This window comes from Orcinus orca, chromosome 16, assembly GCF_937001465.1.
Source record: "Orcinus orca chromosome 16, mOrcOrc1.1, whole genome shotgun sequence".
NCBI classification, from domain to species: Eukaryota; Metazoa; Chordata; class Mammalia; order Artiodactyla; family Delphinidae; genus Orcinus; species Orcinus orca.
Genome location: NC_064574.1, coordinates 36,584,703 through 36,608,921, shown reverse-complemented (window position 1 = coordinate 36,608,921; position 24,219 = coordinate 36,584,703). Strand labels below are relative to the sequence as shown.

The window sequence follows — 24,219 nt, the reverse complement described above, 5'->3', positions numbered from 1 at the left end:
TTATTCAATATTAAAAATGACTGAGGTATTTTAACATTCGTTTTTTTCATACTAAGCCTTGGGAATCTGATGTGTATTTTCCTTATAGCACATCTCAATTTGGATGAGTCGCATTTCAATGGCTCAATAACCTCACCTGGCCAGTAGCTACTGAATTGGAAAGTGTACCTCCAGATAATATGCTCAAAACCCTGTTTCTTGATTTGTCAACTTAAAAATTATCATTTGACTCCACAGTATGCCATTCCCTTTTTTTTCCTTCTCTTCACCACTGCTAATATTATATAATATTTTGTTTTTCAATTGATCTGTAGACAGTTTAAACCTCTCTTCTTAACTCACCAAATTGAGGCAGTGCTATCTTGCTCTCTCTGTAAAATGAGGGATTAGGGTCCCTCTGTCTCCTTTCACATTCTTCCCCTTTCCACCTCCCAACTTTTCTCTAGCAAACTACTACTCTCACATTGTCAAAGTTTTATCATTTATACCATGTTCTGTACTATAACTTTTTTACACAGTGATGCTTGTAAATTGAAAAATGAACAGCATTTACATTATGAAAATTACATGGTAAATACTCTCTGCAGAAACAAATTGTGCATGTGAAGGAAGAGAAGGCCATACAACACTGCTCTCACCTGTGCTGCTTCAAGAACCAGAACAAAGAAAACTGAGTCGAGAAGGGCCCCATTTAAATACTCCGTTAACTGAGAACATGCAGTTTTATCGCACTTTCTCTTATAGAAATTTCATTTGCTTTTAGGATTTTAGAGATCCCTAAAAATCCTATTCTGCTTTTGACAGCTTTTTTTTTTTTTCTTTTAACCATTTGCCAAAGACCTACTGTCTTGGGGTTTCTTGTTTTTTGTATTAGTTTAGTTTATCCACCTATCCTTGGAACCCACATTTCTCTCTTTTATTTTGCTGCATTAATTCTTTTAGGAATGGCCTGGGGATGAGCAAATGTTTTAGTTCTTACTTGTCTTAAAATGCTTTTATTTTCCCTTCATACTGAATTTGCAGTTTGTTGGGAACAGAATCAAAATTCCTACCAAACCAAGAAGGTATCATTCTCTTGTCCTCTAGAAATCATCTCTGTGGTCAATTCCCTATCCCACTCCCATTTCTGGAATATTTTAGCATCCTCTCCTGCTCCTTGGTGTTCTGAAATATCAGGAAAATGTGTTTAATTACCGATCCACTCATATGCTTACTCAACCTACTTTGCACTCAGAGGGCCTTTGCTGTCTGAAGAGTTGGAAAAGTTAAAAATGTGTGTGTGAATGTATCTTTTATTTCCTCCAATTTTTTTTTTCAATTTTCTCTTTCCAGACCCTCTATAAAAATATGTAGGACCACTATCATGTCTCATCTTTTCACTCATATTTTCCAACTCTTTGTTCTTTCGCTCCATTTTTCTGGAAGGTTTCTTCATCTTTTCACTATACTATTATTTTTTAAGTCAACAATTACATTTTAATTTCCAAGAATCCCTTCTTGGTCTTGAACTACTCCTCTTCCATAGGAGTCTGTTTTTAACTCTCCCTGATGATAAAATTTTGAATGATTTTAAGGATTTATCTCTTCTCATTTATTTCTGTTTCTTCTGGCTCAGTTGATAGGTTTGTTCACATTGATCCTACTCTTTTAGCTGTCTGTTTTTCATCAGTATCTGCTGATTCTCGCTTGTTTGACCATGTTAATGAATGATCTGGATGCCACAGAGTAATCCAGATTCAAACAGTTACCAACATGGCTTCTTCTTCATTTCTCCTCATCAAAATGCAGACCATTCCATTTCTGGTCACTTCTGAAATAGTTCTTGGTGGTCACTTAATTCTGAATTCCCTAAGAACCATGAACTATTTGGGTTAAAAACTGGATTTTCTTGCTGCAGTTTTCAAAAGTACAGCAGATGAGGGTCTGATGGGCATTATTTCAAAATTAGGCTTTATCTGACAGATCAAGGTCATTGTTATAACTTAGTCATAATGGCTACATTGAAACAGATTCTAGAATTAATTCAGTGTTACAGAACGTAGTTGAAGAAAAACTAATTTCACTTACATTTAAGGTCTAAACAAATCAATAAATGAATCTATTTATTTTCATGCTATTTCCACTTGTACCATTTTAGGATAGCCTACTAAAGCAAAGATACATTTGAAATTGTGTGGGTACCTCTATCCTTTCTTATTACAGTAGCTTAGGCCAAAAAAAAAAAAAAACAAACAAACAAAAAACAAGTAAGTGCCCTGTGTCCAGAAAGACAATAAATACCACCTCAGACAGGAGGGTAAAGATCCCAATATGCTCTGTATAACGGACTCTAGGTCCATCCACCTCACGACAAATAACTCAGTTTTGTTTCTTTTTATGGCTGAGTAATATTCCATTGTATATATGCACCACATCTTGTTTATCCATTCATCTGTCGATGGACACTTACATTGCTTCCATGTCCTGGCTATTGTAAATAGTGTTGCAATGAACACTGTGGTACATGACTCTTTTTGAATTATGGTTTTCTCAGGGTATATGCCCAGTAGTGCTAAGTCAGAAAGAGAAAAACAAATAACATATGCTAACATATATATATGGAATCTAAAAAAAAAAAAATGGTTCTGATGAACCTAGGGTCAGGACAGGAATAAAGACACAGACATAGAGAATGGACTTGAGGACACGGGGAGGGGGAAGGGTAAGCTGGGACGAAGTGAGAGAGTAACATTGACATATATACACTACCAAATGTAAAGCAGATAGCTAGTGGGAAGCAGCTGCATAGCACAGGGAGATCAGCTCGGTGCTTTGTGACCACCTAGAGGGGTGGGATAGGGAAGGTAGGAGGGAGACGCAAGAGGGAGTGGATACGGGGGTATATGTATACATATAGCTGATTCACTTTGTTACAGCAGAAACTAACACAACATTGTAAAGCAATTATACTCCAATAAAGATGTTAAAAAAAAAAAGACACACAAGTAAAAACTAAAATGGTCTCTGTGTGCCTATCTAATTGCTTTTCTCTTAGACTTGTAGCAGAGCCATAGTTAAGAAAGTTACTGAGTGACTGTTCTATCTTAAAGCTCTCTGAGTTCACCATGTCATGTCATGAAATCCTGCTCTACTGTGCAATCGTCCCCCATGAGAACAAAGACTTGCTTACGAGGCTGAATGTGTAAGCTGCCTTCCACTGACTTCAACCTCAGTCTTTCCTCAAACCTTGCAAACACACATACTAAGGGTTCCATCTAAACAAAATCTTCCAACACTAAAATCCTCAGGAAAGTTTATTTCTGAAAAATCCATTCTCAAGTGATTATACATTCATATTACACAACATTTACATTTTAAAAATGTGAATCATGTTATTTAATTTTCCAACTCAGATGGAAAACACTGCTAACACTGGTGATACTTAAAAAGATATGTTGCCCAGGAGAGAAGACTATAAAATGTTAAATACCTGTAATGAAATGTAACAGCTACCAAAACAAGAACAGATGCCTCAGCAGATGGTGCAACTTGTCCACCCAATATCTTTTCTCCCTATTTCAGTGGGTAATGAAAACGAACCCAACTAAAAATACTTGCTTCCAGAGGCTTCCTTACAATTAGTGGTAGCTTTATGATCCTGTTTAGTCCAGTGATAGACTAAATGTTGAGATTTGGGGATAAGTTTCTGCTTTTCTAATATAGATACAATGTTCCCCACTTCCATTTTTTGCTTTCTGCTGGGAGTATGTATGTGACACCTGGAGGTACAGCACCCATTTTACAACCATGAGGCAATGATCATCAGGATGAAGGCTTATCAACTAAGGATGGTAGAGAATGAATATGGAGAGAGGTTGGATTTCTGAGGGAACCACTTAGCTTGAACCAGCCCTGTACTGCCTACCACTGAATTTACTGTTATGTGGGGCAAATATGAACCTATGTGTTTAAATACTTTCTGGTTCACAGCACTCATTCTTGACTAATGCACTGGCAATACCTGAACTTTAGTTGGCCCTCCAGTCATGCGTGTACGAAGACTTTAGTGCTTGACCAAAACAGAGATGACTTTCTCTTCTGTAATATTTCCTCTAAATCTTAGATACAGGCCCATGGCCCCTTACCAAAATCCTTTGGGGTCTGATATGTTTCAATGTCAGAAAGGTAATATGGTGCAAATATAATACATTATGCAATAGTCCCATCAAATCTAGCCATCACCCTTAAGTCCAGGGGTTGACAGACTATGGCCAGTGGACAAAGTCCAACCTGCCCCCTATTTTTGTAAATAAGGTTTTATTGGAACACAGCCATGCCTTCATTTATATACTCTCTGGCTGCTTTTGTGCTAGTCACAATGGCAGAGTTGAGTAGTTGCCAAAGAGACAGTATGATCCACAAAGCCTAAAATATTTACTATCTAGATCTTTAGAGAAAAAGTTTGTGGATCCCTAGCAAATACACCAGTATTTATGCAGTGAGACCTATAGCTCTTCACCCAAAGTGGGATAAAGACTATATATAACCTCCTGTTGGTTTAGGCATAATTTTGCCACTAAATTTATGCCAAACTTATGGGAAAACTAAATTTCAAAGCTTTAATTCTTTCAGAATTATGGAAAAAGGGACTGAGGTTCTGTCAGGAGATAGGAGCAATCTGTCAGGCTGGTCTAATCCACCATGGAGTAGTCAGCTCGCTGGCCAGTCCTTTAACGTCTCATAGCCCAGAAAGCTTAAAAAGTTCTATTGTCTGAGAGCCCTAAGAAATAAAGAGGCAGCATACTACAGTGAAAAGAACACCAACTGTTGAGTAAGATGAATGATTTCTAATCTTACATTCTGCTGATTTGGGATATATATTGTTCTTCTCTGAGTCTCCATTTTCAAATCTGTGGAATGGAACCAAAATGTTACTGACTCTGCCCAGGGCCACAGAGGATGGTAAGATTATTTATCAAAGTGCTATGAACAAGGCAAGACACAACACACCCATGTGTTACATATATTATTGGGCAAATTGGATATACTTCATTATATATGCTGGCATAAATGTGTATTTTACTAGATATAATGTGTATTTAATTATTAGCTTTTCCTCTTTTACTGAACAGAGTGTTTGATTGCAGAAGTCAAAGTTTTTCCAGTCCTCCAAAATGTCTGGGGTTCCTCATGATATTTCTTAATTCTAATACAAGGAAGCTAAGATTATACTTTTAATATTTTGCTGCTCTATACATAATTTGAGTCATATGGACCGTATTTCTCAGGGAGCTTCTTTGAATAGTTCACTTCTAATGACTATTCAAAAATGTCATGGGGACTTTACCATATTAATTTTTTATGCAATGTAAATATTAGAAAAAATACATAAATGTGATAGATTTTTTAAATGACTTTAAAAAATATTTTTGATCTTACTTACAATTTTAAATTTCAAAAATCAGATTTTTCTAAACTAAGACTTTTTAAATCATGGAGTTTAAACAGTTAAAATACTGATTTACTTTCAAACGTAAGAGTAAGAATTGCTATTATTGCTTAACTCCTATATTTCTCCAAGTGCTCAGTCTTCACATACTTGTTTACACGATCTCAAATAAAAACATTTATACTTTAATAATAATTTCCAGAAGCTGATAGGATTCTCTTAATATTTAAATAAATAAATACTACCTAATACATAGCTGTTTTATTACATAGCCTAAGTGTTACATGGCCTAAATTTCAGAGAACTCCTTTTGTTAGATTTGACAGCAATTACTCATCGTGGAAATGTATCCTGTACAGAGGCCCTTCTACCAAGAAACGGGTTAGATTTCAAAAGGCTGTCAGTCAGCCCCTTTGTTCATGAGTCCACATGACCACGACAGCACCTCTTAGAGCTGGGCAAACTGAATACGCTTTTGTTTTAAAGTGGCTTTGTCTGTACTAATGAGAGCCTCCCAGGTGAAGGTTCCTAGTAGAGAAGAACCTATTTTTTCCAAGCCTGTGCTGCTAAAGTTCCCTCCTCAGAAGAGAAGCTCAGGTGGTATAGTTTGCAATGGAGGCATGTAAATATGCAAGCCTATGTTTTGAGGTCTGTGTACATTTTGAGTCTCCAGGAACCCAGAGAAGGGTACATGAGCAGCTTACAAGGTACCCAAATATAGTCATAAAAATCGCATCTCAGTTAGATCTCATAGATTCAGAGCTGCTTTAAATGAGTAGACTTCATACCCACCTCATTTGAGCTCATTGTCAACGAGAAGGCAAAATATAATCAACGAAACAAAGGCAGAATTATGAGCACCTAAAGGAAATTAATTCTGGAAATGTATAAGGTGGGAAGTGTAAGAACTAAGAAAAGGACACTGTGGATGAAACACTGAGGCAGAGGCAATGAATAACACAACAAAGAAGCAAGATGCATCTTCACTAGGGCTGGAGCAGAGGTGAGGAGTTGGAAGTAAAGGCAGCCCTTGATGGGCTTCCAGATCAGGTTTGAATACGGATCAGCACAGCCTAACGTGTCAGCTACCTGGGAGAATAAGGAAGGTAAGCTATGGTGAAACTGTTGACTGGAAAACAGAGGAAAGAGTTAGCCAGATTGAATGGAGAAAAGAGACCAAGAGAGTGTGACCCAAGCAAGTATAGCAGATACCAGCCAGACACCGATCCCTACAGAAAATACCCACAGAACAAGGGAAGCAAATATGGAAACCACTCTTGGTTACTTAAGAACTTCCACTACCATAGTGCTGGGGTTGCAATGTGTCTGAATTGAGGGGACGAATCAGGATTGGTCTCGACCAGCAGTTCTCAAACTTGGCTGCATATTGGAATAACCTGGAAAGCTTCAATAAAATATTGATGTCTGGACCCCATAGAAAGTCTGATTCCAAGGTTCTCGGGTGGGGTGTAAGCAACTGTATTTTCTAAAGTTCCCACAGTCATTGTAAATCCTAGCCAAAGTTGAGTACAGCTTAAGCTTTAATGTGCATTAAATTAAATTAAAATATAGATTTTGACTGAATAGATCTAGGGTGGGACCCAAGATTCAGCAGTTCTAACAAGCTCTCAGAAAATGCTGTCACTGCTGGTCCCTGGACCATGTTTTGAGTAGCGAGGGCCTAGTCCTGCCTTGTCCAATACAACAGCAACCAGCCACTTGAAACGTGACTGATGTGACTGAGGAACCAAATTTTTAATTTAATTTAAATTTAATTTAATTTAAAACCTGAAACATGATTTGATTATTGGAAAATATTTAATTATGCATGGAGCAATTTGGTGAACACCTTTTCAATTGATATCTAAATACAGATCAAACATCTCTAATGAAAATTTAGCATCTGAATTGAAATGTAGTATAAGCATAAAATATGGACTCGATTTCAAAGATTTAGTATGAAATAAAGAAAATAAAATATCTCATTGGCAATTTTTTTATATTGCTTACATGTTGAAATGATAATGGTCTAGATATACTGGGTTAAATAAAACATTATTAAAATTAACTTTACCTGTTTTTTTTTTCTTTTCTTAAAAATGTGGCTACGAGAAAATCTTAAGTTATATATATGGCTAGCTTTATTTTTTTTTTGGACAGCACTGGTCAAGAACAAAGGCAATTGAGGCTTTCCTGTTACATGTTGTCAGTAATTGATCTAATACATGAATATGTGACACAGATCTAGCTGATGAGAACCAAGGGGAAGCTGTAGCAGGACTCCTGAGAAAGAAATTATTTCTTAATAAAAAAAAGAAAGCCTGGGAGTTCCCTGGTGGTCTAGTGGTTAGGATTTAGCACTTTCACTGACATGGACTGGGTTCAATCCCTGGTCAGGGAACTGAGATCCTGCAAGACTTGTGGGGCGGCCAAAATTTAAAAAAAAAATCCACGTAAGAAAAAGTCCTTTGTCCCTGCCTCCTTCCATGCCTACTTTGCCCCTGTCTCCTTCTAGCTGTATTTTTTTGTGTGTGTGTGGTACACGGGCCTCTCATTGTTGTGGCCTCTCCTGTTGTGGAGCACAGGCTCTGGATGTGCAGGCTCAGTGGCCATGGCTCATGGGCCTAGCCGCTCCGCAGCATGTGGGATCTTCCCGGACCAGGGCACGAACCCATGTCCCCTGCATCGGCAGGCAGACTCTCAACCACTGCACCACCAGGGAAGCCCCTTCTAGCTGTATTTCAATGCAGCTAAGAGAGGATAAAATGCATAGAGTTGGCAGCCATTTTACCACCATGAGGAAACAGGACCCTGGGCCCTAAATACTCCTTTGGGTTGCAAATCAAAACAGGACCCTCCATCTTTGAATTTATTATTAGATAAAAAAAAATGCCCTTATTGTTTAAATCAGTGCTCCTTAAATGTACTGTGCATTTGAATTACCTGAGGATCTTATTAAAATATAGATTCCCGGGCTTCCCTGGTGGCGCAGTGGTTGAGAGTCCGCCTGCTGATGCAGGGGACACGGGTTCGTGCCCCGGTCTGGAAAGATCCCACATGCCGGGGAGCGGCTGGGCCCATGAGCCATGGCCACTGAGCCTGTGCGTCCAGAGCCTGTGCTCCACAATGGGAGAGCCACGACAGTGAGAGGCCTGTGTACCGCAAACAAAATAAATAAATAAATAAATAAAATAAAAATAAAATATAGATTTCCTTTCAGCAAATCTAGGGTGGGACCTGAAAGTCCAGGTTTCTAACAGGCTCCCAGGTGACATCTATATAGCTGATACAAGGACTGAACTTTCATTAGAAAGAGCTCAAACTGAAATTACTTACTCTAGTACTTGCTGATGAAAGCATTCCTAATGGACACAGGAGGCAAAGCCAATTTCTGCCCATTAACAACAGCTCCATTTACACACTGGCTGGCAGCATAATCATGTCAGACCACCTGGGGACCGAGGATCTAGGAATTTTGTAGCTTTCCCAAAAGACAATAACTATTATGGGAGCATGAGGGCAGAGAGCAAGGGTTCTGTGGTCATGTGAGTTTGGAAGATGCTGGGGTAAAAGAAGTTAAGACATTTCTCTACTATTGGGCTTTGCATGCATAGTCACTGCTATGGAGGTACATGCTTTAATTTTGAAAGTATTGTTAATTACACTTGATTACAAAATACTTTCTTTTCACAGATAATATCATTAGAGTAACATACCACAGAAAACACTTTGTGAATTGCTGCACTATTCAGATCATTAGTTAAAAGAAATAGCAAGACCTATAAGCCTTGACGCCTGAGAAAATGTAGTTTGTGTGGTACTAAATGTATAAGAAGCATGGAGTTTGGAGTGAAGTAATCTAGATTCAAAGCACTCACTGTATCATACACATCACAGGTCAGCTGTGTGAGGATGGACAAGTTTGTTATACTCTGTGGCTAGACTTCTTCACCCATAAGACAGGAGAAGAATGCCTGCCTACATCATAGAACTATGGTAAGAATAATGCATGCTCACACTTTTCAAAATGACACTTTTTGGATGTGGAACAGCATTAAAACTTTACATATATATAGAATGTATTTAGAAATACACAAATACATCATGAAGTAGAATATATAACTCACATGTAGGCTAAAGGTACCTGGGAGAAAATCTAGGCTACCTGGACATGTTAGGGAAATCATTCACTCTCCTCTGCTCTTAAGTGTGTCTCATAGACTAGCTGCACAAGTACTTTAAAGCCAAAGCTCTTAGAGCTTGAGGAAGCCTTGGGTACCACTTGGCCAGTGAAGGCTAGCTACTCAGCAGGTCTCCCCACGAGGGTATCCATCCCACAGTTTGGCCACCACTTTCCAAAATTTGCAGGTTCAGATGTGAGAGGTTAGGATGCGCAGAGATCATAAGGCCTCAAAGAACTGATTCTGTTTAAAAAACTAAAAAAAATTAAAGGATTTTTAATGCCAAAATATTAGAGTGAGAAAAATTGTAATAACTCTTAAGTGGATCATATCTTTTGACCAGTGATATTATTTGATGCTTAGAGACAATGATGTGTTTGAAGAAACTGTTCTTTGCAAGTAGTACTGATGATAACCTGTCCATTTTTGCCTGTTTCCTTTCTCTATACTTCTATAATTGACTTCCTCCCTTCTAATCATTTTTTAATAAAGTTTTACACAGAATCATTCATTTGCTCAAAAAATATTTACCTGGTTCTTTCAATGTTGCTGTGTTCTGAGAACACAAATATGATATAGACATGGTCCTGTCTTGTCCAGGGGTAAAAAGACAGAGGAGAGATAAAGTATGTACATGAATAATAGCAAGTTGAGACAGCATGTCACTGAAACCTTACGAAAAGCACATGGATCATTTCTGGTTTAGGAAATGTGGTAGGCAGGATAATAGCTTCTTCCTAATGCTCAGAATCTGTGAATATGTTATTTCATAGGCAAAGAAGAACTATAGGCAAAGGTTGCAGTGGCATTAAGATTGCTATTCCACTGATCGTAACGTAAAGAGACTATCCTGGATTATCCAGGTGGACCTAATATAATCACAAAAGTCCTTAAATGAGGAAAAAGGAGGCAGAAGCGTAAGAAACACATGACACTGTGAGAAAGACTCCACAGGTCATTGACGGTTTTGAAGATGGAAGGGGGCCACCAGCCAAGGAATGCAGGCGACCTCTAGAAGCTGGAAAAGGCAAGGAACAGCTCCTCCCCAGAGCCTTCAGAAGGCACAGTCAGCCAACACCTTGATTTTAGCACACTGAGGCCCATTTTGGACTTCTGACCTCTAGAATTGAAAGATAAGAATAAGTCTGTGTTGTTTTAAGCCACTAACTTCGTGGTAATTTTCTACAATAGCAATAAGGAATTCATACATGGGATCTGAGAAAACTCTGTGAAGGAGCCAGCCTGGTAGGTTGTAAGGAATTTGAAGACATAGTTGTGATTCTTAACAAATTAAAAATAAATATATAGTTCTCAAAGTGTTAAAGGATTCACTAGGTCAGATTTAAATTTTCCGCCCAATGAAACAGAAAACAAAAATAAATAACACAAACTCTTTATACCACTTTTACTAAATTAGTCTAACATAAAAGACAGCCCTTTTTATATTTAATGACATGCACAAGAGATGCAAAATTAATCATCAAAAAACTATGTACTCTGAAATCTTCAAGTGATTACCAAACTTTATCACTAACATTGAAAACTATCCCCTTATCCCACCCATATTCAAGAAACTATTCAAGTTAACATGGTATATTAAAAGATTTCCAAATTTGGTATTAGTTTCAACCAAATCAGAAAGCCTCAAGGTCAGATAGCCTCATCCACCAGAGGGCAGACAGCAGAAGCACGAAGCACTACAATCCTGCAGCCTATGGAATAAAAACCACATTCACAGAAAAATAGACAAGATAAAAAGGCAGAGGGCTATGTACCAGATGAAGGAACAAGATAAAACCCCAGAGAAACAACTAAATGAAGTGGAGATAGCCAACCTTCCAGAAAAAGAATTCAGAATAATGACAGTGAAGATGATCCAGGACCTTGGAAAAAGAATGGAGGCAAAGATCAAGAAGATGCAAGAAATGTTTAACAAAGACCTAGAAGAATTAAAGAACAAACAAACAGAGATGAACAATAAAATAACTGAAATGAAAACTACACTAGAAGGAATCAAAAGCAGAATAATTGAGGCAGAAGAACGGATAAGTGACTTGGAAGACAGAATGGTGGAATTCACTGCTGCAGAACAGAATAAAGAAAAAAAGAATGAAAAGAAATGAAGACAGCCTAAGAGACCTCTGGTACAACATTAAACGCAACAACATTCACATTTTAGGGGTCCCAGAAGGAGAAGAGAGAGAGAAAGGACCTGAGAAAATATTTGAAGAGATTATAATCAAAAACTTCCCTAACATGGGAAAGGAAATAGCCACCCATGTCCAGGAAGTGCAGAGAGTCCCATACAGGATAAACCAAAGGAGAAATACACCAGGACACATAGTAATCAAATTGGCAAAAATTAAAGACAAAAAATTATTGAAAGCAGCAAGGGAAAAATGACAAATAACATACAAGGGAACTCCCATAAGGTTAACAGCTGATTTCTCAGCAGAAACTCTACAAGCCAGAAGGGAGTGGCATGATATACTTAAAGTGATGAAAGGGAAGAAGCTACAACCAAGATTAATCTACACGGCAAGGATCTCATTCAGATTCGATGGAGAAATCAAAAGCTTTATAGACAAGCAAAAGCTAAGAGAATTCAGCACCACCAAACCAGCTCTACAACAAATGCTGAAGGAACTTCTCTAAGTGGGAAACACAAGAGAAGAAAGGACCTACAAAAACAAACCCAAAACAATTAAGAAAATCGTAATAGAAACATACATATCGATAATTACCTTAAATGTGAATGGATTAAATGCTCCAAGGAAAAGGCAGAGGCTTGCTGAATGCATACAAAACCAGGACCCGTATATATGCTGTCTACAAGAGACCCACTTCAGACCTAGGGACATATAGAGACTGAAAGTGAGGGGAAGGAAAAAGATATTCCATGCAAATGGAAATCAAAAGAAAACTGGAGTAGCAATACGCATAACAGATAAAATAGACTTTAAAATGCAATGCTATAAGAGACAGGGAAGGACACTACATAATGATCAAGGGATCAATCCAAGAAGAAGATATAACAATTATAAATATATATGCACCCAACATAGGAGCACCTCAATACATAAGGCAACTGCTAACAGCTATAAAAGAGGAAATCGACAATAACACAATAATAATGGGGGACTTTAATAACTCACTTACACCAATGGACAGATCATCCAAACAGAAAATTAATACAGAAACACAAGCTTTAAATGACACAATAGAGCAGATAGATTTAATTGATATTTATAGGACATTCCATCCAAAAAGAGCAGATTACACTTTCTTCTCAAGTGTGCATGGAACATTCTTCAGGATAGATCACATCGTGAGTCACAAATCAAGCCTCAGTAAATTTAAGAAAATTGAAACATATCAAGCATCTTTTCTGACCACAAAGCTATGAGATTAGAAATGAATTACGGGGAAAAAAACGTAAAAGCCACAAATACATGGAGGCTAAACAATGTATTACTAAGTAACCAAGAGATCACTGAAGAAATAAAAGAGGAAATCAAAAAATACCTAGAGACAAATGACAATGAAAACATGACGATCCAAAACCTATGGGATGCAACAAAAGCAGTTCTAAGAGGGAAGTTTATAGCTATACAAGGCTACTTCAAGAAGCAAGAAAAATCTCTAATAAAAAAAATCTAACCTTACACTTAAAGGAACTAGAGAAACAAGAATAAACAAAACTTAAAGTTATCAGAAGGAAAGGAATCATAAAGATCAGAGCAGAAATAAAGGAAACAGAAACAAAGAAAACAATAGCAAAGATCAATAAAACTAAAAGTTGGTTCTTAGAGAAGATAAATAAAATTGATAAACCATTAGCCAGACTCATGAAGAAAAAGAGGGAGAGGTCTCAAATCAATAAAATTAGAAATGGAAAAGGAGAAGTAACAACAGACACCACAGAAATACAAAGCATCCTAAGAGACTACTCCAAGCAACTCTATGCCAATAAAATGGACAACCTGGAAGAAATGGACAAATTCTTAGAAACGTATAAGCTTCCAAGACTGAACCAGGAAGAAATAGAAAATATGAACAGACCAATCACAAGTAATGAAATTGAAACTGTGATGAAAAATCTTCCAACAAACAAAAGTCCCGGACCAGATGGCTTCACAGGTGAATTCTATCAAACATTTAGAGAAGAGCTAACACCCATCCTTCTCAAATTCTTCCAAAATATAGCAGAAGAAGGAACACTCCCAAACTCATTCTATGAGGCCACCATCACCCTGATACCAAAACCAGACAAAGATACTACAAAAAAAGAAAATTACAGACCTATATCACTGATGAATATAGATGCAAAAATCCTCAATGAAATACTAGCAAACAGAATCCAACAACACATTAAAAGGATCATACACCATGATCAAGTGGGATTTATCCCAGGGATGCAAGGATTCTTCAATATATGCAAATCAATCAATGTGATACACCATATCAACAAACTGAAGAATAAAAAACATATGATCATCTCAATAGATGCAGAAAAAGCTTTCAATAAAATTCAACATCTATTTATGATAAAAACTCTCCAGAAAGTGGGCACAGAGGGAACCTACCTCAACATAATAAAGGCCATATACGAAAAACCCATAGCAAACATCATTCTCAACGGTGAAAAACTGAAAGCATTTCCTCTAAGATCAGGAAAAAGACAAGGATGTCCACTCTCACCACTATTATTCCACATAGTTTTGGAAGTCCTAGACACAGCAATCAGAGAATAAAAAGAAATAAAAGGAATCCAAATTGGAAAAGAAGAAGTAAAACTGTCACTGTTTGCAGATGACATGATACTATAAGTAGAGAATCCTAAAGATGCCACCAGAAAACTACTAGAGCTAATCAATGAATTTGGTAAAGTTGCAGGATACAAAATTAATGCACAGAAATCTCTTTCATTCTTATATACTAATGATGAAAAATCTGAAAGAGAAATTAAGGAAACACTCCCATTTACCATTGCAACAAAAAGAATAAAATACCTAGGAATAAACCTACCTAGGGAGACAAAAGACCTGTATGCAGAAAACTATAAAACACTGATGAAAGAAATTAAAGATGATACAAACAGATGGAGTGATACACCATTTGCTTGGATTTGAAGAATCAATATTGTGAAAATGACTATACTACCCAAAGCAATCTACAGATTCAATGCAATCCCTATTATATTACCAATGGCATTTTTTACAGAACTAGAACAAAAAATCTTAAAATTTGTATGGAGACACAAAAGACTCCGAATAGCCAAAGCAGTCTTGAGGGAAAAAAATGGAGCTGGAGGAATCAGACTCCCTGACTTCAGACTACACTACAAAGCTACAGTAATCAAGACAATATTGTACTGGCACAAAAACAGAAAGATAGATCAATGGATAAGACAGAAAGCCCAGAGATAAACCCACGCACCTATGGTCAACTAATCTATGACAAAGGAGGCAAGGATATACAATGGAGACAGGACAGTATCTTCAGTAAGTGATGCTGAGAAAACTGGACAGCTACATGTAAAAGAATGAAATTAGAACACTCTCTAACACCATACACAAAAATAAACTCAAAATGCATTAGAGACCTAAATGTAAGACCCGACACTATAAAACTCTTAGAGGAAAACATAGGAAGAACACTCTTTGACATAAATCACAGCAAGGTCTTTTTTGATCCACCTCCTAGAGTAATGGAAATAAAAACAAAAATAAACAAATGGGACCTAATGAAACTTAAAAGCTTTTGCACAGCAAAGGAAACCATAAATAAGACAAAAGGACAACCCTCAGAATGGGAGAAAATATTTGCAAATGAATCAACAGACAAAGTATTAATCTCCAAAGTATATAAACAACTCATTCAGTTCAATATTAAAAGAAAAAAAACCCAATCCAAAAATGGCTAGAAGACCTAAATAGACATTTCTCCAAAGAAGACATACAGATGGCCAAGAAGAACATGAAAAGCTGCTCAACATCACTAATTAGTAGAGAAATGCAAATCAAAACTACAATGAGGTATCACCTCACACCGGTTAGAATGGGCATCATGAGAAAATCTACAAACAACAAATGCTGGAGTGGGTGTGGAGAAAAGGGAACCCTCTTGCACTGTTGGTGGGAATGTAAATTGATACAGGCACTATGCAGAACAGTATGGATGTTCCTTAAAAAATGAAAAATAGAATTACCATATTACACAGCAATACCACTACTGGGCATATGCCCAGATAAAAACCATAATTCAAAAAGACACATGCACCCCAATGTTCATTGCAGCCCTATTTACAATAGCCAAGTCATGGAAGCAACCTAAATGTCCATCGACTGACGAATGGATAAAGAAGATGTGGCACATATATACAATGGAATATTACTCAGCCATAAAACGGAATGAAATTGGGTCATTTGTAGAGATGTGGATGGATCTAGAGACTGTCATAGAGACTGAAGTAAGTCAGAAAGAGAAAACCAAATATCGTATATTAACGCATATATGTAGAGCCTAGAAAAATGGTACAGATGAACCAGTTTGCAGGGCAGAAATTGAGACACAGATGTAGAGAACAAACGTATGGACACCAAGGGGGGAAAGCGGCGTGGGGTGGGAGTGGTGGGATGATTTGGGAGATTGGCATTGACATGTATGCACTGATGTGTATAAAATGGATAACTAATAAGAACCTGCTGTACAAAAAAATAAATAAAATAAAATTCAAAAAAAAGAATTAAAAAGGAGAAGTAATTATCAAAAAATAAAAAAATAAAGTCTCAAGGTCAAGAGGATTTAGGTGGTTTGGAAGATAGAAAAATGCAAATGTCAATGCAAATGTAAATGTCAGTCACATGAAGACCTCCAGTATTCAAGTAAAGATAATTCTACATTAGCTACAATCACAGTATATATATACACCTATGTATATACCTATATACACGTTGTGTGTGTATATGCATATATAGATACAGACATGAATAGAGATATAGAGGTATGTAATATATATATGTCAATAAAGGCATTCATCTTACTTTCATAATTAATAGTGCTGACAGGTAACTGACACTATTAGAAACATCGTCCACAATCCTGCAGTTCTCAGTGTTATAAGAACCCCCGCCCTGATTCAGCTTGACTACAGAGACAAATATTGATACTTTGCTGCTGTAAGCCAGTGCCTTGTACAACAAAGGATTGTATTATGAGGTACTTTATTTTTTTTTTTAAGGAATAAACAAAAAATATTTTTGTATAATTTATATTGAGAAAAAACAGAAGCTGCACTAACAACATGCTTCCTAGTTTCTCTCGGCCCACAGAAATCAGACCACAGCGTATTGGCCAGGACTGGAAATCCGATCACCTAGTGCCTGGAGCACCTGTCACCTCAGCCCCTCCAGGAGGCCCTGGGGAGTGTTTATCATAATCACTGTTTTGCAGTTTGCTGCAGGCCGAATGCTGCTCCCAAGCCCCTCTGGAAGTAGATGGAGGGAGTAAGTTCAACAAGTAAATATCAAAGTACAAACCTATCAATCCAGTACCATTAGGGAAACATTCAACCCAACAACTCAGTTCAACTAAACAACTGCCCAGGAGGGTTAGAAACAGAAAGGTGTCCGTGTGCAGGGCCTGGGCCACAAGGTGATGGCACTTTTAAAGCTGAAGGACGCCTCTGTTCTCACCATACAGGAGGGAGCATCTGCACTGGAAAGTTGTGTTATTATACAAAAAGGGTTTATACAGTGTCTACAAGATCTTAGGTGCTACAGTAGACATACAAATGTTCTAAAATGTCTTGCCTACCTACTTGCATGAACGACTTTAACATGCCTAATGCAGGCTCACCCACTGGACGACAACAGAGCTACACAGACTTGTCTTACAGCTCTTCCTAAAACAAGCCTTTCAGGCCTTCTCAAGCTGGAGTCTAGCGAATTCAGGGCCGGGGTTGGGGGCATGGGGTGGTCTGTGAACTAAGATGGGAATAAAGTTACATCTTTATTTACACTAACTTCTCATTAAAATCCAGACTCTTCTTCAATTATGGGCATAGGCAACAAACCACAATAGTATTAGCAGGATCTGTGATTCTGTCATCAATAGAAACCACAGATATTTTAATATCACATTACGGTTGCCACAGGATCTTGAAATGCTGTGTACCATCACCACCACTTTGATATTATAGTAGCTAATAGGGCTACAACTAGATATTAGTTTATCCATTAAAGATGAACACATTACTATAGCACAATTCATAATACTTCGATAGCCCTAATGCAATATAACTGATTTCCTTGGTAATCTTATGTATTTTATTTGATGCATTAATAACCTTTCCTTCTGCAAAAAAATCCACAGGCTTCCCCAGATGCCAAATGGGTCCATGACACACAAATATTAAGACCCCTCCCCAAGCTAGAACAACAATTCTAATTCCCGAATTCTAGTTGACTCACCCAATCAATTTCAAATTCAGTCAAATTGAATGACTGGGATCATATAGGAAAAGACAAAGCAATTAGAAGTATTTTCCCTTTGAATTCATTTATTCATGCATGCAGCAGATACCAGAGCAAACCATACCTTCAAAGCGCCATGGCAGGTGACGTGGGGGATAGAAAGATAGAGAAAGCAATACTGTTCTTAAGGAGCCCAAAGGCTCACAGAAAAAAGGACTCTACAGATAACTGTGCACAGACAACTTTACTCCAAGGGAATAAGTGTTTGATTAAAGAACTAACATTTGCAACTGAACATCATCGAGAGCTTTTAGCCAGAGGCGACTTGAACTGAGATTTTTCTTTAGAAAACGAATCTGGTTGAGCAGTTTGTAAAGTGGGCTGGAGGGAGGTTAAGATCATCAAGGATATGATTCTAGTAATTCCAACAAGAGATATCATGGGCCTAATAGAGGAAAGGACCAAGGGAAAAAGTGAACGGTGATGCAGGGCATAGAGCCCTTGTCTTGTGCGCATGGCTTCATCTAAAAAACTCAAAGAATTTAATTGCCAATAACAAAGAAATGTTTAGCTAGACTAACTTAATATACATGGTGTACTATCATGCTATTATTTGTGCATTGCATTATATATACACATATATATGCATATTGTATCATGTAATTATTTAAAACTGTTTTCAACAACTTTATAATAACGTGGGGAAATGTTTTGCTACTTTAAGTGAAAAAGCACTATACAGAATTATATAATTTAGAAGTATATGTGGGTTATTACAAAAACGTCTTCAATTTGTTCTCTCCTGTATCCACACCTGTATTAGTTTCCCATGTCTGACATAGAAAAACTACCACAAACAAGGTAACTTAACATAATAGAAATGTATTCTCTCACCGTTGAGGTCAAAAGTCTGAAATCAAGGCGTTAGCCTGGCCACATTTCCTTCAGAGGCTCTGGGGAGATTCCATTCCTGTCTCTTCCCACTTCTGCTGGTGAAGCACTCCTTGGCTTGAGGATGCATCAGTCCAGTCTCTGCCTCTATCTTCACATCAACTTCTCCTCTTCTGTGGGTCTCTCTCAAACCGCCTCTGCCTCTCTCTTACAAGGAAGCACTTAGCATCCACTTATCCAGGATAAGTGCTTCCACTCAAATTCTTTTAATCACTTCTCTTGCCACATAAGGGAACAATCATAGGTTCCACCGATAGGATATGGATTTCAGGGGCCATTTCCAGCCAACCACAGCATGCTTTGTCATGTGGTTCTGTGGCTCCTCCCACCAAGGGGAGGAGTCAATTTCCTCACTTCCTCCATCTGGACTGACCTTGGGACTTGCTTAAGCCAACAGAATGCAGCAGAAGTGATCTTGTGCCAGTTCCTAGCCTAGGTCTCAAGAGAACTTGCTGACCGCCAGTCTCTCTGTTTCTCTCTCTCTCTCAAAATCCTGCCTCTCCTCAATGAACAGGCCTAGGCTAGCCTTCCTGATGAGGACAGGCACATGGTCTAGTCAACCCATCCTCAGCTTACAGCTGGCAAACTCCCAGAGGTGTGAGCAAGGCCATTCTTGACTAGACAGACACCAGCTAATGCCAAGATATGAGTGAGCCCTGCTGAGGTCAATCAAGCCTGGACCACTTCCTCATAACTATCCACTGCACCCGTAAAACAATAAAGGCTTAATGTTTTAAGCCACTGATATTGGTACCATAACACATTTTCTTTACTGAAAGAAAAATAACAACTATCACTCACTGCTAGAATTAGAGCACTGCAAGACTGAGTGCATGTTATTTTGCAAATTCAAAACGGAACTTCATTTAAAGAACAAATTTAAACTTCTCAGCAAAACAATAACAACAAAAGATGTTTAACTCTAGACACTCCTTATTTTGTTGATCATCAGGTATGTACAGTAGAATCCTGAGTAGATTGACAAAACTTTTTCTAACAGAGCCTTGGGATTTATCATCTGACACTTCAACCACAGGTAGACTAAAATTATGCCATCTATGAGGCTGGTATTACCTTTTTTTTTTTTTCTTCAGGAGTTAAGAAAGAGATCAGCTGATTTTCATCTCCAAAATTAAGTCTGTAAAAATAACTAATCTCAATTGGATCCATAATTCTGATAAAAGCTAGTCATCAGATTAAAATGTTTCCATGACTAACTCTGTATCTTTACCAGCAGAACTAAATTGATTTAGAGTTCAAGTTTCTCAAAAATATTTTGGAAATGTAACATTATGTTCTCCATGACATTCTATGGCATTATTTTACAACTTTTTAATTGAATTCAATTTGCAATGGGAAAGGAAACCTAATTCTCTTGGGAGGGTTTCAGGAAGATGTGGGAGGGTTTCAGGAAGATATGGGAAAGTTCATCTGGGTAAAGAAAAAGAAATGATTCATGACTAAGATGCAGTAATACTGCCAAATACCACCCCTGAGAGCCAAAACCAACACCTGAATATCAGGGGTCACCTAGAGGGACAAGGCTTTGCTCAGAAGGGACAACTCCTCTCCCATATATGACAATGAACTGACCATTCAACACCAGCTTTTGGCTAAAACAACCTCCGAATACCCAGGATCCATAGAGAGATTCAAGTCCTTAATAATGTAAAATAACATTTAATGAGGGCTCACTGTGTTCCAGGAACAGTTCTTATGTTTTACGTAAATAAGCTCAATTAAGCCCCACAACAACCCATGAAATATCAATTAATTAACAATTAATAATAATTCCCATTTTACAGATGAGAAAGCTGAGGAACAAAGACCAGCCTAAGACTGCACAGCAAGGAAGTGGGAGAGCTAGGATTTGAGTCCCATGTATCTGGTTCTAAAGTATCTTTTTAACAGCTCTGCTTTCCTGCCTCTCCTTCATAACCATGTTCTGAAAAACCAACCTTCCAGATAAGCTCACGTTTAAAAATCAATCAAAAGACTACGAACTTTTCAAAATAAAATAAGGAGCAAAAACTGTAAATTCAAACAGTCTTTTTTTAAACATTTTATTGGAGTATAGTTGCTTTACAATATTGTGTTAGTTTCTTCAAACAGTCTTAAGAGAAGCCATAAAGGACCTTGAGAAATCATCTCCTCCTGCCCCCTGTTGGCACATGCCTAAGTTGCTCCTTCACAAACACAGGTTGGAGGACTGGCTGAATCACGGTCGCATGAAATTACCAAATGCATCTGACTTCCATCGAGAATCAAAAAATCACTCAGAGCCCCCAATGAAGTCATCTATTGACAGAGAAATTTATTCATTTATTGCTAAGAGAAATCTCTTCTGGGTTAATTCGAGCAGCCATGAAGAACAGCTCAGCAGCATCCCCTTTAAATAAAACCCTCCACCAGTATCCTTCTCTCTGGGTTCACCAAGTCAATTTCTTTAACCTTTCTTTCTAGAGCTTCTCTTCTAATGATGTTGATTGTTTTTTGAACCCTCTAACAATTTTTCTCTACTTTTTATTTTAGGGTTGCCGGATAAAATATAGGACACCCAATTAAATTTGATTTCAGATCAACAACAAATAATATTTTAGTATAAGTATGTCCCATGTATATATATGTCCCAAATATTACATGGGACATACCTACACTAAAAAATGACTCATTAATGATCTGAGTTGCAAATATGAGTGGAGGTTGTGAATCTATATTTACTATATCTGGCTATTTTCTTTTAAACCTGTCAAAACCACATACAGTTGTCTAACTCAGTTGTCTCAAACTTGAGCAAGCATCAGAATCACCTGGAGAGCTGTTAAAACATAGACTCCTGGATCCCACCTCCAGAGGTTCTGATTCAGAAATCTCTTGCAATTAGGAAACTGCATTTCTACCAGGTTGCCAGGTGATGCTGATGCTGCTGGTATGAGGACCATACTTTTTGAGAATCAGCGCTCAAATTCCCTGAATTAAGTATAGTGTGGGGAAGGAGCATGTCCGAGTCTGCAAAATCCCCAGCTAAACTGCGTAAGCCCAAGGGAGAGCGTGGGGTCTCCTCTATGCCCACGGAGCATTCAAGTCCCATTTCCCCAATCCTACTAGGAAATCAGAAAGTACCTCAAATTAAGAAGGTCCAGCCTCTGCTCATTCATACTGGATTAGATTCCCTGAGATGGAAAGGACCTCTTTAAGGCGCAGATGACTGCTCCTGAGGCAAGTTTGTCCCAAAGGAGGAACCTGCAGGGGGCTCCAATCCAATCTCCTTTCTTAAAAGCTGATCTTCTCATAATAACTGTTCCCATTTTATTTTCTGACCTTTGTGCCCTGGTAAACTTCCCCCAGGTCCAGTATTTGGTACAAGAGGCTGTGGCATGTGGCAGATCGCTTGATGCCTCCAATTAACAGCCTCCCTGTATCCTTTTCCTTTGTCCGCTAACTTTGAAGTCTCTTCCCATTCTGACTCTGGGGTTGGCCTTGGACCTCGTTTTGGCCAACAGAATAAAGAAGAAGTGCCATATGCCAGTTCCAAATCTAGATTTCAAGAGGCCTTGCAAGTTTCTGCTCCTTCTCTTGGGACCCTGCTCGGTCATCATGAACAAGGCTGGGCTAACCCAACAGAGCATGAGAGACCACGTGGAAAAGAGCTGAGTCAGCCCAGCTGAGGTCATTCACAACTGGCCAGTCCCCAACTGACCCACTAGCTGACCACAAATGCATGAGTAAGCCCAGATGAGCCTAGCCCAAACCAGCAAAAATGCCCAGCTGGCCCATGAGTTTGTGACCCAAAATAAATGTTTATTGTTACAAACTGAGGTTCTGGGGTAATAACTGTTCATCATTACTGTAGCCACAGATAACTGATGAAGTTTCTGACATTCTGGTCATGCTCAGCTCAACTCTCTGATTCCAATGACTTTGTCAGGACTCCTCCCTGGAGAGCGAGCTGTCTTCATTTCGGCATCTCCAGGTTATGCCCTTGGCCGAAAGCCTCCCGTGTCGTTGATACTCTGGGCAGAGCCCTTGAATGAATCTGCTGATTCACTGCACAACTATCCTGAATTGGTCAACACTAACCATGTTTCTTTCATTTACTTTTCTTTCATGCTTGGCCAATTTTGTTTCCCATCCTGCTTTTGGCTCACTGGTTTCTCTTATGGGGTTTTTGGGTGTATGTGCTGTTACTGTTTTGCCATGAGATGAATAAAAGAATGACGAGACTGATTCGCCAATCTCTGCTTCTCTAAGAAGAAGAGATGCAAAGGAGGTGTATGAATGAGCAAGATAAATGGGGACGAGGGGAGAGAGGCAACAGTATTTTCCCCAACCCGCATCAAAAAAAATCAGAGAAGCCTTCTCCATTCAAGTGAGAAGTTCCTTTGTAGTTAAACAATAAAACTAATCCCACTGGAAATTTTTTCAACTTACTTTTTTAAAAATTTACTTCCTGTCTTGCTTATATTTCAAAGAAAACTAAGCCTGAATATTTCTTGCATAGGTACTATCTTCCATTCCATAACCTTAAGACAAGAAGGGAAAAGGAAGAAGAGATTTAACTGATTCAGTGGGCTAGATGAGATTTCTGTAACTCAAAACAAATCTTTGCTACCACGGGGAAATGCAGTAGCAAAGTTCTGACACCATGGGCCATCAGAGCAGGCATCAGAAGTACAACCTATGCAGATAGGGTGGTTGGACTAAAGTTGAGTTCTCATCAACCCTCCCTCCCTCTCTCCTTTCCTCCATAGATTTGTCTGAGCCCTGCAATGAAATGAAAGTAAAGGAATAAAGAAGAGAACTGACTGATAACTGAAGAGAAGAGAAAGTGTCAAGAGCAAACAAGATTCGAAGTTAGAGACAAACAAGCGGGCATAAATCTATGATCTGAGATCGAATTAGGGAAAGCTGCGGTCCAGAATATGGCAGAAGGGGATTGCAGTGGGCGTGGCTTGCAGCTGGCTGGTGCGGAGGATAGGAGGAAGATTCAAGCTTAGACACAGCACAGAAGATGACTTAAAAATAATTTTAAAAGATACATGTGTCCCTATGTTCATAGCAGCACTGTTCACAATAGCCAAGACATGGAAACAACCTAAACGTCCATTGAACAGATGAATGGATAAAGAAGATGTGGTATATATATACACAATGGAATATTACTCAGCCATTAAAAAGAATG

The 24,219-nt window shown here is 38.2% G+C and overlaps 1 protein-coding gene across 5 annotated transcripts in view; it reads right to left on the bottom strand.

Annotated features, from left to right (window-relative positions):
* Window positions 1-24,219, bottom strand: part of PLCB4 (phospholipase C beta 4) — a 428,120-nt gene that overhangs the window by 212,154 nt on the left and 191,747 nt on the right. The window lies entirely within an intron of this gene.